This window comes from Chiloscyllium punctatum, unplaced genomic scaffold (assembly GCF_047496795.1).
Source record: "Chiloscyllium punctatum isolate Juve2018m unplaced genomic scaffold, sChiPun1.3 scaffold_309, whole genome shotgun sequence".
Classification (NCBI taxonomy): domain Eukaryota; kingdom Metazoa; phylum Chordata; class Chondrichthyes; order Orectolobiformes; family Hemiscylliidae; genus Chiloscyllium; species Chiloscyllium punctatum.
In genome coordinates, this window is record NW_027310043.1 from 493 (window position 1) to 15,091 (window position 14,599).

The 14,599-nt window shown below is 44.9% G+C and overlaps 1 long non-coding RNA gene across 2 annotated transcripts in view; it reads left to right on the forward strand.

Annotated features, from left to right (window-relative positions):
* The first annotated feature begins 617 nt into the window (after window positions 1-617).
* The window catches only part of LOC140472390 (uncharacterized), a 38,878-nt gene continuing 24,896 nt past the window's right edge, over window positions 618-14,599 (forward strand). For both annotated transcript variants that reach the window (XR_011957608.1, XR_011957609.1), the window contains exons 1-2: window positions 618-718; window positions 3,592-3,696. This is a non-coding gene — a long non-coding RNA (uncharacterized lncRNA). The remainder of the gene's footprint in view (window positions 719-3,591; window positions 3,697-14,599) is intronic.

A 14,599-nucleotide genomic window follows, 5' to 3' on the forward strand; every position in this document is an offset into this window, starting at 1 on the left:
AATAGTCCTCTGTTCTTTTATTAACTCCTCCAAAATGAACAACTTCACATTATCCCAAGTTATGCGCCATTTGCCAACTTGGTGTCCACTTCTCCAACGAATCCCTCTCTGTAAACAGTTTATAATCCTTTTGGAAGTATACTGGTCTGCATTTTCTCGGAGATTCCCCCCTCATTCTTCTCAACCTTTCCAGGGAGCACCGGGCAGTGTGAAGCATGCTGAGTTGCTGTCTTTTCAGAGAGACTCTTTGGAAGGATTGGGAATATCTTGCTGCCCATTGGTCAGAACTTGCCCATCAAGCTGCATGAGACTTTCACCCTCCATGTCTTATTGATGAGGCACAGCGGCAGCACGGAAGGAAAGAAAAGGAAGAAAATCCTGCTGTCCGCATCTCACTGACTCTTGGAACATTCTCTCCCATGTGTCAAAGATCTGCCCTGTTCAGTCACATGAAGTCCCAAGGTGGAAACTCATAGAAACCCACACAGATTTCCCCCTGAGCTGACTACTGGTCTCCACAAGGGGTGATGTGTACAGTCATCCTGGACCAGGAGGAGGGGATGGTGTGAGTTTCTAACCTGACCTGACAGTGACAGATTTTATAAACTTGTATTACAGGATACTACAGGTGGATATTCAGATGTCAATCTCAGTAATTGTAACGCCAAACTCTGATTGAATTACTCCATTCATCAGGACCTGGATATTTGCACTGTGTGTGAGTATTTTGTTCCAGCTCAATTCCATTTTCTGCATAAAAATTCTCCTTTGAATCAAACCGTCCTGTCAATCGATCTCCCCGAAATCTTCAATATGTGTCCAGTAATCCATTTATGATGAATTGATGAGTGTAAGGTTTAACATCCTGATGTATATGTTTTGTAAGCACTTGTCTCTCAGCTCCCCTCAATTTCCTTTGCTACAAGGAGAACAATCTCAGTTTTCCCAAACCCCTGATTCCCCAGTGTCTGTTTGCTCTCTATAAGGCACGCATCAGGATCGTGTTGGAACATTCTCCACTTGCCTGCATCAGTGCAGCCCTCAACAGTATGAAAGAAAGTTTTCTTTCTCACAGACCCAATGTACCACTAGAGCGTTTTTCTGTCTTGTAGACCGCTGAGATGTTTATTATAGGAATATGACAGGCTCCATTGGACATCAGGTCAGAAAAGGTGATACTAGAATAGATGGCACGTGATTGGTCAATGTTTTTGGGAGAAACGTGAGATGCAGAGTTTTAAGAGGAAATTCAGAAGCTCAGCGCAGGAATTGGAAAGGGCCATCATCAAGTGAGAAATAAACATTGGGCATCCTGAAAGCTGGAAATAACGAAAGGCAGATATAGCAGAGCTTTGAGAGACTGGAGGGGATTAGACATGGGGATGATAATGAAGCTGGAGGAGATGCAAGTTGGAAAGGATTGTGAGGATGGGGGATATTACAGAGATAGAAATATTTGTGATAGAGGTTTTTGGATTTTGAGGCTGGAGTGGAATTATAGAGATGTGGAGGATTTGTAAGGCTGGATGAGGTGGCACTGATAGGGAGAGTTCCAAACATAGAGGAATTTACAGAGATAACGAGTCATAAAGTTACACAGCATCGACACAGACCCTGTGGTCTAACCAGTCCGTGTCGACCATAAATTCGAACTGAACTAATCGCACCTGCCTCCACTTGGTCCAAGTCCATCCGAGCACTCCCTATTGATATACGGGTCCAAATGTTTTTTTTCCTATTAGAATCCCATTCCCCTACCCTCTTGCTCTACATTTACCCCTGACTAATTCACTCAACCCAATCATTCCTGAACACTATGGGCAATTGAGCACGGCCAGTTCACCTACCCTGTACATCTGTGGATTGTGGGAGGAAACGGGAGCACCTGGAGGAACCCATGCTGTCATGGGGAGGAATATGCAAACTCCACATGGACAGTCACCCAATACAGGAATTGAGCCTGTGTCCCTGGCGCTGAGAGGTAGCAGCACGAACCATTGAGCCACAGTGCCACCCTGAAATTGTAATTGTATTCACATCTATCACGTCCTCTGCAAGTTTGTTCCACATGTGAACCACTCTCTGTGCAAAAACAAAATATAAATCCGGAACTTCTTTTTAAACCCTTCCTTTTCTCACGTTAAAAAGTATGTCCCCAGTCTTGAATTGCGTCCCCTCCTGGAAAGGGCACCTGCTGTTCACATCACCGAAACTCTTCAGGATTTTATAAACCTCTAATCAGGTCACCCCTCAGCCTCCTGTGTGCTCCAGTGAAAAGGGACCCAGCCTATCAGGACTCTGTTTATAATTCAATCCCTCTGTTCCCATCACCATTCTGGTAAATCTCTTCTGAACCTGCTCCAATTTAATAATATCCTTCCTATAACAGCACAACCAGAACTGGGCACAGTATTCCAGAAGAGGCCTCCCCAACATCCTGTAATACCTCAACATAACGTCCCAACTCCTATATTCAAAGATCTGAGCAATGAAGGCAAATGTGCTAAAGCCCTTCTGAACCACCCCGTCTGCATGTGACACATACTTCAAAGACCTGAACCCCTCGGTCTCTTTGTTCCATATCACTATCCGAGGCCCAACTTTTAATCAGTGTAAGTCCTGCCTTCGTTTGTTTTACCAAGATGTAATATTTTGCATTTATTCCAATCCAACAAATCACAAACATCCTTCGAGTATAAAGGCAAGAGGAGTATACTTAAGGGTAAAATCAGTAAGGCTAAAAGGGGACAGGAGACCGCTTTGGCGAATAGGGAAAGGGTTTTTACAAATACATTAAGAGCAAATGGGTCACTAGAGAGAGAATAGGCCACCTCAAAGATCAGCAAGGCAGCCTATGTGTGAAGACGCAGGAGATGGGGTTGTTGGGGGGATACTAAACGAGTGGCATCAGTGTTTACTGTGGAGAAGGACAGATTTGTGGAGGTTGTCAAGATTAGAGATCGTGAGGGTGATGAGACAGGAGGAGATTGGAGGATGTTATAGAGATTGACATGTTTGTGATACCAGAGATAGTGATGGTTCTGAGGCTAGAGAGGACTTCTAGAGATAAGGAAGAGTTAAGTCTGGATGAGGTGACAGAGATCTGGGGAGTTGTGAGGATGGAGGAATTCACAGAGATAGCGAGAATTAGTCATAAAGTGATACAGCATAGTAACAGACCCTGTGGTTAAACCAGTCCGTGTCGACCATAATTCCCAACTAATCTAATCGCACCTGCCTCCGCTTGGTCCACATTCATCCAAACATTTCCTATTTATGGACTTGTCTAAATGTCTTTTAAACATTGTAATTGTATTCACAGCTGCCTCTTTTTCTGGGAGTTCACTTCACACATGTAAAAGTAAAAACAAATCCCCAATTAGTTTTTCAAACCTTTCTCATCTATTTTCAAATTGTATGCACCCAGGTCTTGAATTCCACCCCCCCCCCCCCACCACCTCTTACGCTTGAGTGAAAAAGCATCCCAGCCTATCCAGCTTCTCCTTGTGACACAATCCCTCCATTCACAGCAACATCCCGGTTAGTCTCTTCCGAATCCGCTCCGATTTAATAATATCCTTCCTATAACAGCACAACCAGAACTGGACGCAGTATTCCAGAAGAGGCCTCCCCAACATCCTGTACAGCCTCAACCTAAATTCCCAACTCCGGTACTCAGAGGTCTGAGCAATGAAGGTAAGTGTGCTAACCACCTTCTTAACCACCCTGTCTACATGTGACACAGACTAAGAAAACCTGAACCCCTCGGTCTCTTTGTTCCATATCACTACTCAAAGCCTTACTTTTAATTAGTGTAAGTCCTGCCCTTGTTTGTTTTATCAAGATGCAATATTTTGCATCAGTATTTACTGTGGAGAAGGACACGGGAGATGTAAAATGTGGGGAAATAAATGGTTACATCTTGAAAAATGTCCATACTGCAGAGTTCTGGATGTCTGGAAATGCATAAAGGTGGATCTATCCCCAGGCTTTGATCAGGTGTATCCAAAAAATTCTGTAGGAAGCGATGGAAGTGATTTCTGGGCCTCTTGCTGAGATTTTTGTATTATTGATAGTCACAGCTGAGGTGTCAGAAGACTGCGGGTTGGTTAATATGGTGCTACTATTTAACGAAGGTGGTTTGGACAAGCCAGGGAACTACAGACGCTGTGCTAGACTAGGTGTTGGAGGGAGCCCTGAGCGATAGGATTTGCGTGTATTTGGAAAAGCACGGACTGATTAGGGATAGTCAGCATAACTTTCTGCATGGGAAATCATGTGTCACATACTTGATCTGGTTTTTAAGAAGTAACAAAGAGGATTGATGAGAGAAGAGTAGTAGATGTGATCTATATGGACTTCAGTAAGGCATTCGACAAGGTTCCCCATGGGAGACTGGTTAGCAAGGTTAGATCTCATGGAAGTAGCCATTTGGATATAGATCTGGCTCAAAGGCAGAAGACATAGGGTGGTGGTGATGGATGATTATTTTTCAGATTGGAGGCCTGTGACTAGTGGAGTGCCACAAGGATCGGTGCTGGGTCCACTACCTCTCATCATTTATATAAATGATTTGGATGTGAACACAGGAGGTATTGTTAGTAAGTTTGTAGATGGCATCAAAATTGGAGGTGTAGTGGACAGTGAAGAAGGTTACCTCAGATTTCAATGGGATTTTGATCAGATGGGCAAATGGGCTGAGAAGTGGCAGATGGAGTTCAATTCAGATAAGTGCGAGGTGCTCTATTTTGGAAAAGCAAAGCTTAGCAGGACTGATACACATCATGGTCAGGTCCTGGGGAGTGTTGCTGAACAAAGAGACCTTGTTGTGCAGGTTCATAGCTCCTTGAAAGTAGAGGCGCAGGTAGATAGGATCGTGAAGGTGTTTGGTATGATTTCTTTTATTGGCCAGAGTATTGAGTAAGAGAGTTGGGAGGTCATGTTGCGGCTGTTCAGGACATTGGTTTGGCCACTCTTGCAATATTCTGCGCAATTCTGTTCTCCACCTGTCAGAAGGATGTTGTGTAACTAGAAAGGTTCACAGAAGATTTATAAGGATATTGCCAGGGTTGGAGGGTTTGAGATATAGGGAGAGGCTGTACAGGCTGGGGCTGTTTTCCCTGGAGTGTCAGAGGCTGAGGCGTGATCTCCGAGATTTATAAAATCATGAGCATGGATCGGATAGATAGACAAGGTATTTTCACTGGAGTGGGGGAGTCCAGAACGAGGGGGCATAGATTTAGCGCGAGAGGGGAAAGATATAAAAGGGACCTAAGGGGCAACTTTTTCATGCGACAGTGGTGCGTTTATGGAATGAGCTGCCAGAGGGAGTTGTGAAGGCTGGTACAATTGCATCATTTATTAGGCTTCTGAATGGGTATATGAATAGGAAGGGTTTAGAGGGATATCGACCAAGTGCTGGCAAATAGGACGAGATTAGGTTCGGATATCTGGTCGGTATGGACGAGTTTGATTGAAGGGTCTGTTTCCGTGCTGTATGTCTGTGACTCGCAGCCGGGGATCAGCTCAGTGGGTTTCAGTCTCTTAAAAGGTAAATCTTACTCTGTTGCGGATTGTAAAAAGTAAAACATTCAGTAGGGTGAGTGTTTACTAGTTTAAATGCCTCTGTTATGATCTTTTGGTTGAATGTTTTAAATATAAAATACAGGTACCAATGTATTCGAGAGTAGTCTTTTGTAAAGCTGTAAGACTCTGCCTTTTTCTGGATCTACAGATTAAGGTGCAGAGATGGCCATTCGTACAGTGATGTGCACTTCCTGGAGGAGAGTAGGGGGAGTTTGAATGATCCTGATGATAGCCTGCAGGAAGTGATGCAAGTCCTCTTGGATCACATGGATCAGATGGAGCAGTACTTAATGGTAATGAAGAATTTACAAGAGTCAGGATGTGTGATAGGTGGCAGTTTCAGGCCGGAAAACTGCCGATACAGTCAGGTAGATGGGTTACCTCTCGGAAAGGTAGGAGAGGGAGGTAGGTAGAGCAGGAGTCTCCTGTGGAGAAAGTGAGGACTGCAGATGCTGGAGAACAGAGCTGAAAAATGTTTTGCTGGAAAAGCGCAGCAGGTCAGGCAGCATCCAAGGAGCAGGAGAATCGACGTTTCGAGCATAAGAAGGGCTTGTGCCAGAAACGTCAATTCTCCTGCTCCTTTAATGCAGCCTGACCTGCTGCGCTTTTCCAACAACACATTTTTTCAGCCATGAGTCTCCTGTGGCTATCCCCATCTCAAACATGTTTACTGTTTTGGATAATGTAGGTTGTCATAGACTTCCAGGGAATGTTGCACTGACAGCCAAGTTACTGTTACTGAGATTGGCTCCACTATAATGAGAGGTCTATCAGATTCCAAACGCTCAAGGATGATAAGGGACTTTCTAGTCGGGCACAGACTGCTGTTTCTGCAGCTAACAGTGAGACATCAGAATGGGGTGATACCTCCCTGGTGCCAGGGTCAAGGATGTTTCGGACAGGTAGCAGAATATTCTCAAAGGAAAGAATGACCAGTGGGAGGTCATTGTACATTGGTACCAATGAAAAAGGAAGGGGAAAAGATAAATGGCCTGATGAGAGAATATAGCAAATTAGCCTGGAGTATAATAAACCAGGTCCTCGGTCATAATATGTGGATTACTCCAGGTGCTCCATGCTCGTGAGACTAGGAATAGCAGGATGGAGGAGATGAATGATTGGCTAAGGAGCTGGTATAGGGCAGAAGGATTCACATGTTTTGATCATTGTAATCTCCTCTTGAGTAGAGTTGATGTGCATAAGAAGGATGGATTGTACCTGAATTGGAAGGTGTCTGATATCCAAGCAGGGAGATTTGCTCGTGCTACTCAGGAGTCATTAAACCAGTGAGGGAGTGTGGGTAAACTCAAAGAGATAGTGAGAAAAGAGGTAAGTCTGAGGCTGGTACAGTTCAGAAGTCAGGCGGTCAAGGCAGGCAAGGGCAAGGCACAGAACCAGGTAGAACTGACAAGTTTCACTGCATTTACTTCAATGCAAGAGGCCTGACAGGGAAGGCAGATGGGCTCAGGGTATGGTTTTGAATGTGGCACTGGGATATCATGGGTATTACAGAAACGTTGCTCAGAGATGGGTAGGACTGGCAGCGTAATGTTCCGGGGTATCGATGCAAGAGGAAGGATAGAAAGGGGGACATGAGAGGGGGCGGAGTGGCCTTTTTGATTAGGGATAGCATTACAGTTGTGCTGAGGGAGGATATTCTGAGATTACGTCCAGCGAAGTTACTTAGGTTGACCTGGGAAATAAGAAAGGGATGATCACCTTGTTGTTATTACCTGCGTGGGTTTCGTCTGTTTGCTGTGGTTTCCTCCCACTATCTAAAGATATACAGGTTGGGTGGATATTCCAGGCTGAATTGGCCATATTGTTCAGGGATGTGCAGGCTAGGTGGATTAGCCGTGGGAAATGCAGCGTTACAGGTTTAAGGTAGGAGGCTTTGAGGGTCAGTGTGGATGTGATGGGCCGAATGGCCTGCTTCCACACTGTCAGGATTCTCTGATAATTCTACTAGTTTTAAAATAGTTACAGAAAATAATAAACCAGATCTAAACGGTGTTCTAAATTGGACAAAGGCGAATTTTGACGGTACAAGGCGAGAACCTTCAATATTTCTTTGCTATTCCCAGGTAAAGGGATGGCTGGAAAGTGGGAACAAAAGAACAGAAGGAAGAGGAGCAGGAGTAGGCTCCCTGGCCCCTCGGGCCTGCTCTACCATTCAATAAGGTCAGGGCTGATCTTTTCATGGCCTCAGCTCCACTGTCCTGTTCTCTCACCATCACCCTTAATTCCTTTCCTGTTCACAAATCTACCTTTTGACCTAACGATAGTCAAGTTGATAACGTCAACTGCTGCACTCAGCAGCAAATTCAACAGATTCACAGATTTATCTGAAGAAGTCCATCCTGATCTCAGTCCTAAATCTGATATCCCCTTATTTTGACTCTCTGCTCCCTAGTTTGCTCTGTCCCCAGTGGAAATCACCTCCCTGCTTCAAGTTTATCTACTCCCTTAATAATTTCAATTTTTTTCCTATCCAACCCCCCGATACTTCGAAATTCCAATGAGTATAGAACTAGTTTTCTCAATCTCTCTGCATACGCCAACCCTCTGAAATCCTGACTCAAACTAGTGATCCTCCACTGCACCCTCTCCAGTGCCAGTACATCCTTCCTGAAGTAAGGAGACCAAACCTGTACACAGTACTCCAGGTGTGGCCTCTCCAGCACCCTGTACAGCTGCAGCATAACCATCCCTCTAGCAATGAAGGACAATATTCCCTTCACTGTCTTATTTACCTGCTGCACCTGCAAACCAACTTCCTGTGAATCATGCACAAGAAAACCCAGCTCCCTCTGTACAGCAGCCTGCTGCAAGTTTTCACCATTTCATCAGTTAGCTGTTAGTCCGACCAAAATGGAGGACCTCACATTTCCCAACATTGTCCTCCATCTGTTCGACCCTTACCCACTCACTTAACCTATCCGTATCCCTCTGCAGACTTACAGTGGCCTCTGCACACATTGCTCTACCACTCAGCTTAGTGTTGTCTACCTTTCATGAATCGATGCTGTGTCTGCTCTGAGACAATTTCTATCCAGATAGCTCACTATTTCTTCCTTGAGAGATCGAGCATTTCCCCCACTACAGATGTTATGCTAACAGGTCCATTTAAAAATATTGGCATCACATCTGCAGCTATCTAATCTGTCAGAACCGTCCCAGAGTCCAGCACATTTTAGTGAATTATCACGAGTGCGTTTGCTATTTAGCCTCTGCCATCTGTTATAGTCTCCTGGGATGCACTCCATCACGGCCAGACGACCCATCTACCTTTCGGCTGTTATCTTTCCCAACACTACCTCTTTACTGAGAATGCTTCTATGTCCTCATCTGCCATTGCATCCATAGGCCTGCAACAACGAGAGTACACAGACAGTATGTTCCTGTTAAGGCCAAGGCTGGGAGGTGTAAGGAATGCTGCCTGTCGAGAGAAATTGAGGGCCTGGTCAAGAAAATGAAGGAGGGATATGGCAGTTACAGGGTTTGCGTGAATCCCTCCAGGAGTAAAAGGGCAGTAGGAGTATAGTCGGGGGAAACCATGAGGGCTAAAAGGGGACATGAGATAGCTTTGGGAAATAGGTTTAAGGGAGAACCCAAAGAGATTCGACAAATACACCTAGGACAAAAGAGTAACCAGGCAGAGATTAGGGACCCTCAAAGATCAGCAAGGCTGTCTGTGGAACCATCGGAGGTGGCAGGATTTCATGTCAGCTTTTACTTAGAGGATGTGGAAGTGAGACAGTTTGGAAAAATAAATAGTGATAACTTGACAAGTGTCCATATTACAGAGAATGAGGTACTGGATATCTTATAATACATAAAGCTGAATAAATCCCTGGGACCTGATCAGGTGTGTCCCAGAACTTTGTGGGAAGATAGGGAAGTGATTGCCGGGCCCCTCGCTGAGATATTTGTATCACCAATAACCACAGGTGATGTGCTGTAAGACGGGTGCCATTATTTGAGAAAGGTGATGAGGAAAGTCCAGGGAACAATACACCGATGAGCCTGAAGTCAGGCAAGTTGCTGGAAGGGTTCTCAGGGACAGGATTTGGATGTAATTGGAAAGGCAAGAAATAATTACGGATAGTCAGCATGGCTTTGTGCATGGAAATCACTAACTTGGTCTTCAGAAAGACGTTCAACAAGGTTCAACATAACAGACTGGTTAACAAATTATACAAAATTGGCTGGAAAATTGGAGACAGAGGATAGTGGTGAAGGGTTGCTTTTCGGACTGGAGATCTGTGATGAGCAATATGGTGTAAGGATTGGTGTTGGGTCCACTGCTTTTCATCATTTATATAAATGATTTCTATGTGAATATAGGAGCTATGATTAGTGACTTTACAGAGACACCAAAATTGGAGATGCAGTGGACAGGGAAGAAAGTAACCTCAGAGAACAATGAGACTTCAAACAACTGGGCTGAGGAGTGGCAGATGGAGTGGAATTCAGATAAATGTGAGGTGCTGCATTTTGGAAAAACAAATCAGGGAAGGGCCTGGGGAGTGTTGCTGAACAAAGAGATGTTGAAGTGCAGGTTCATAGTTCTTTGAAAGTACAATAGGCAGGGTGGTGAAGAAGGCATTTGGTTAACTTGCATTTATTGGTCTGTGCATTATGTATAGGAGTTGCGACATTATTTTGCAGCTGTACAGGACATTGATTCAGCCATTTCTGGAATTCTGATTTTAGTCCTAGGCTCCCTGCTATCGGAATGATATAATAAAACATGAAAGGATTCAGAAAAGGTGTGCAAAGATGTTTCTAGGGTTGAGGGTTTGACCCATACAGAGAGGCTGAATAGGCTCGGGCTGTTTTCACTGGAGCATCGGATGCTGAGAGGTGACCTTCGAGGTTGATAAATCGTGAAGGACATGGTTAGGGTGAACGGCCAGGGTCTTATTCCCAGGTTAGGGGAGTCCAAAACCAGAGAGCACAGACGTGAGGTGTGAGGGAAAAGATTTAAATGCGATCTAAAGAGCAATGTTTTCAAGCTGAATATGGTACGTGTATGGAATGAGCTGCCAGAGGAAGTGTGGAGGCTGGTAGGATTACATTTAAAAGGCATCTGATTGGGTACGTGTTTAGGAAACGTTTAGAAGGATATAGGCCGAGTGTTGGCAAATGGGACGAGATTAATTTAGGATATCTGGGCGGCATTGACTAGTTGGACCCAAGTGTCTGTTTCTGTGCTGTGCATCTCTATGACACTAATAAATTCAAATTAAGATAGATTTCTCTTTTATGGAGAGCTAGCAAAAGACCTGACAATTCTCCTTGGAGCTGAGAAGCTTAATCAGTCATTTCAACCAGAAACAGATTTGTTTCCAGGATATTTAATTTACAGAAACACTGAGAGAATTTATTGTCACAATTTTTAGTAACTACTTTCAGGTAATTGGCAAATAATGCAGGTTAAAAATGTGAAGGTTATTTTACTCAGTAGGTTCTGAGCATCTGGAAAAGCTTGAACCACAGCTAGATGCAGCTTTTGTTATTTTCAAAAAAGATTTGGAATTTAACTATTTGAGGATAAATGTGGAGGACTGGTAAATGGGAGTGGAGAAAGGGCAGATTGGCAGCATCTCCAGATGGAGAGAGTACAGCCCCAATGGGCTGAATAACCCCCAGGCCCTGGGCTCTGTGATACTGCCCCATTCACTGAATGATGAAGCTCATCCCAGGGCAGAGCCACAGTCATGTACAGCAAGGAAACAGCCCCTTTAGTCAAACCTGTCCACACCGACCAGATATCCCAATCTAATCTAGTCCTATGTGACAGCAGTTAGCCCATATCACTCTACGCCCTTCCCATTCATATACCCATCCAGCTGCCTTTCAAATGGTGGAACTATACCAGCTGTCACCACTTCCCTGACAGTAGATTCCATACACGCACATGAAAAAAGTTGCCCCTTGGGTCTCTTTTATATCATTCTCCTCTCACCTTAAACCTATGCCCCCTCGTTCTGGACTTCCTAACCCCAGGGAAAAGGCCTTGTCTCTGTATCCCATCCAGGCCCCTCATGATTTTATAAACCTCTGAGGTCACCCCTCAGCCTCCTACCACTCAAGTCACAAAGGGACCCGGCTGATTGATGGCAGCTTCAGACCAATAGGGGAGTTGGTGTAATCCTCCCGCCAATGGGAGTGAATGAGGGGTGTGGCCAGCAGGCCAACACGTGACCATGAGCTGTGCAGGTGCAATGTCACTGTGAGGGGGGACCCAGTGAGTGTGAAGAGAGTGGGAGAGACAGCAGAGACTGGGAGAGAAATTGAGTTTGTGTACTGGGTGGGTTGATAAACCCACGATGCAGGCTGCTAGACCTGAATTATAAACTCCCAGTAAATGAAAACCAAAGGAATTGCGGATGCTGTGAATCAGAAACAACAACCAGAAGATCCTGAAAATGCTTAGCAGGTCTGGCAGCATCTGTGAAGAGAAGTCAAAGTTAACATTTCTGATCCAATGACCCTTTGTCAGAACTGATGTTCCTGAGAAACAATGTTGGTTTATATGCAGAAGGTAGGGTTTAAGGTGTAAATGATAGGTGGTGATAGATTCCAAAGAACGTGATGGGAGCAGTTGGACAAATGAGTGCATAACGATCTGGCTGGGGGAGGGTGAATAGCTGTTTATGGAGACTGTTAGTGACTAACCATAGGTAGTGTGTAATTGCAGGCGATGTAATAACAGGGCCTGGTCTATGGGATGGGGGCTAGGACACTAGTACGTAGGAGGCTTAGGACTTAAAATTATGGAATCCAATATTGAGGCCAGAGGGCTGAAGGGTCCCCAGGTACAAGATGAGGTGATGTTCTTCCAGCTTGTGTTAAAGTGTGGCGCTGGATGTGCACAGCAGGTCAGGTAGTATGCAAGGAGCAGGCGAGTTGACATATTGGGCCTAAGCACTTCTTCAGGAATGTGAGGGTGGGGAAGAGGACAGATAATAGGATGGGTGTGTAGGGCTGGTGGGAAGGTCGTTGGGAAGGCAATAGGGAAATGCAGGTGGAGGTAATGGTGAGAGGGTGGAGTGGATATTTGGGAAGGAAGATGGACAGATGGGACAGTTTGAGGGCGGTGAAAAGTTGGAGGGTTGGATCTGAGATAAGGTCGGGGAGAGGAGATGAGTAAATGTTGACAAGTTGTTGAAGGGTCGCTCCATCCCACCTATTATTTACTCTTTTACCCCTATCTCCTGCAGTCCAAAGACGTGTAGGTTAGGTGAATTGACCAAGCTAAATTTCCCGTCGTGTTCAGGGATGTGTAGGTGAGGTGCGTTGTTCAGGAGAAATTTAGAGTAACAGAGTAGCGGAATGGGTCTGGGTGGGATACTCTTCGGAGTGTCAGTGTGGATTTGTTGGACCGAATGGCCTGTTTCCACACTGTAGGGAGTCTAATTTTCCCAGCTGCCATCGGTTCTGAGGAAGGGTTACTGGACCCGGAATGGCCCTTGTTGTGTGCAGGAGCCGGAAACTGGGAAGGGGGATTGGCAGCGGAAACCGGGAGAAAATGATTCAGTTTAGACTGGGAGGTTTTATTTACACGTCTGTACAGGATGTTAGTCCTGAATTAGAAACTCTTGGTCCCATGTTTACAGCAAATGGGAAAACGGTTGTGGGCCTCAGTCAGTGATAGGTCCTGGGTTATGGCCGCCATTTTTACTGGGGGCACGGTACAGCAAGGTGCATGGACATGTCCTCTTCCTGGGTGGGGGAGGGGTGATTTGAAAGAGGAGCATTTACACATCAGACACATACCGGAGAAATATTTGTCTTTCCAATTCATCCTGCACTGGCTGAGATTTGTTTTGTGAATTCTCTTTATGGGATATTAAATGAGAATAATTGAGGACGGGATTTCAAAAAAGCAGATTTCTGCACTCAGCGGAGTCATCAGGCTCTGAATATCATGAGCATTTTACTGTGGAAGGAGAAAGGGTTGTCTGTTCTGTCTCTGGTAAAATATCTTCAATACTTTTGTAAAGCAAAATGCAGAAAGATGTTCACATTTGTGGTTGAATCCCCCATGGGCGATTTGGCCTGAGTGGGAGCACAGAATTATCTAAATTATACCTAGTCTCTTTGCAGGAACTGTCAGATTTAGTCCCAATCACTCACTTCATGATGTTAACCTGTAAACTCCTAATTTTCAACTCCCTGCAAAATTCTCATTAAAATTCTTTGTGAACTCAAATTCCAGCACATTTTCAGGTGGAATGTTCCAGGTTCTGACAACTGTCTGTTCATCCAGAAATTGCTGAGGTCCATGTTGACGCTGGGGTTACAAAGGGCTGAGCTGAAAGATGAGATGCAGTTCCTGAGCTCCCATTGCGATGCATAGGGACAGGACAGGATGCTGAGGGCAGTGTAGGTGTGAGCAGACAATGAAAATGACAGGGCTGCACTGAGTGTTGCTTGACTTAATGAGTGCGTTTTGGAGTTGGGTGTAAACAGAGGGAGGTGAGACAGGGAGAAGTTGAAGCTGAAACTCTGGTTTAGTTCAGGCCATTGAGAAATTCACATGGTCCCAATGGGAACAGCCAATTTGTAAGTGATATCTGCAGAGTATTTGTTAAGTTTTTGAAATATGATGTATGAGCTTAAATAAAGATCGGGGCTTTTGATGTATAATGGAAATGTTTGAAGTGAAGGAAGGTTGAAAGTTCTTTTAAATTCTCTTAATGGGAGTAATTAGCTGAATCTAGAGAGACGTTGTGACAGGAGCCCTCAGACCTGTGGTGTGCTCCTCTTGTACAATGTGGGAAATAAGGGATACTTTCAGTGTCCCTGATGGCTATGTGTGCAGGAAGTGGGCCCACCTACAGCTGCTGGGAAACTGCTTTTCAGACCTGGAGTTATGAGTGGACTCATTGTGGAGTCATCTGAGAATATTATGGACAGCACGTTTAGTGAGTTTGTCACACTGTAGGTGAGGGTTACACAGGCAGAAAGAGAATGGGTGACCATCAAACCAAATAAAAGGCTC